Here is a 2,048-nt window from a genome sequence, read left to right on the forward strand (position 1 = left end):
AGCGTCTGCCTAGTCCGCCATCTTGGCTCCGCCTCTATTACTTTCATTTTGATTCATTTCTTTGATGCTGCACACCAAGCAAAGAAATAATAATAAATATAATTATAATCTATTGGAAATAATATTTTTCTTTAACTTTAATTGCCTCTTTTAAATTAGAACTCTATGTTTATATTTAAAACTCAGGCATAAAAAAAGAATATTGAGACACAAAAGAAACCTATATCACTAAGATAATGTTTAATTTGTGTTAGTGATGATTTTTTTTTTATAATTTTTATTGTGCTTTAAGTGAAAGTTTACGAATCAAGTCAGTGTCTCACATAAAAACCCACATACACCTTGCTACACACTCCCAATTACCCTCCCCCTGATGAGACATCCTGCCCTCTCCCTCCACTCTCTCTTTTCATGTCCATTTCGCCAGCACCTAACCCCCTCTACCCTCTCATCTCCCCTCCAGGTAGGAGATACCAACACAGTCTCAAGTGTCCACCTGATCCAAGAAGCTCACTCCTCACCAGCATCCCTCTCCAACCCGTTGTCCAGTCCAATCCATGTCTGAAGAGTTGGCTTCGGGAACGGTTCTTGTTCTGGGGCAACGGAAGGTCTAGTTCTTCTGGTCTGAGGATGATGTAGTCTTTGGTTCATGTGGCCCTTTCTGTCTCTTGGGCTCGTAATCACCTTCTGTCCTTGGTGTTCTTCATCCTCCTTTGATCCAGGTGGGTTGAGACCAATTGATGCATCTTAGATGGCTGCTTGCCAGTGTTAAAGACCCCAGACGCCACTCTTCAAAGTGGGACACAGAATGTTTTCTTAATAGACTTTATCATGCCAATTGACTTAGATGTCCCCTGAAACCATGGTCCCCAAAACCCTGCCCCTGCTACACTGGCCTTTGAAGCATTCAGTTTATTCAGGAAACTTCTTTGCTTTTGGTTTAGTCCTCTTGTGCTGACCTCCACTGTATTGTGTGTTGTCTTTCTCTTCACTTAAAGTACTTCTTATCTACTGTCTAATTAGTGAATACCCCTCTCCCATTCTTCCTCCCTCTCCCCTCTCATAACCACAAAAGAATGTTTTTTTCTCAGTTTAAATTATTTCTCAAGTTCTTGTAATAGTGGTCTTATACAATATTTGTCCTTTTGCAACTGACTTATTTCACTCAGCATAATGCCTACCAGGTTCCTCCATGTTATGAAATATTTCACAGATTTCTCACTGTTCTTAATTGATGCATAGTATTCCATTGTGTGAATATACCATAATTTATTTATCCATTCATCCGTTGATGGGCACCTTGGTTGCTTCCATCTTCTCGCTGTTGTAAACAGTGCTGCAATAAACATGGGTATGCTTATATCTGTTCATGTAAAGACTCTTATTTCTCTAGGATATATTCCCAGGAGTGGGATTGCTGGGTCGTATGGTAGTTCTATTTCTAGCTTTTTAAGGAAGCACCAAATCAATTTCCAAAGTGGTTGTACCATTTGACATTCCCACTAGCAGTGTAGAAGTGTTCCAATCTCTCCACACCCTCTCCAACATTTATTATTTTGCATTTTCTGGATTAATGCCAGCCTTGTTGGAGTGAGATGAAATCTCATTGCAGTTTTGATCTGCATTTCTCTAATGGCTAATGATCGTGAACATTTCCTCATGTTTCTGTTAGCTACCTGAATGTCTTCTTTACTGAAGTGTCTATTCCTATCTTTTGCCCATTTTTTAATTGGGCTGTTTGTCTTTTTGTAGTTGAGTTTTTGCAGTATCATGTAGATTTTCGGGATCAGGATCATAGCTGAAAACTTTTTCCCAGTCTGTAGGTAGTCTTTTTACTCTTTTGGTGAAGTCTTTGGATGAGCATAGGTGTTTGATTTTTAGGAGCTCCCAGTTATCTCGTTTTCCTTCTACATTCTTTATAATGTTTTCTATACTGTTTATGCCATGTATTAAGGATCCTAACATTGCCCTGTTTTTTCTTCCATGATCTTTATCGTTTTAGAGTTTATATTTAAGTCTTTGATCCATTTTGAGTTAGTTTTTGTGCA

Source organism: Elephas maximus, chromosome 7, assembly GCF_024166365.1.
Source record: "Elephas maximus indicus isolate mEleMax1 chromosome 7, mEleMax1 primary haplotype, whole genome shotgun sequence".
Taxonomy (NCBI): Eukaryota; Metazoa; Chordata; class Mammalia; order Proboscidea; family Elephantidae; genus Elephas; species Elephas maximus.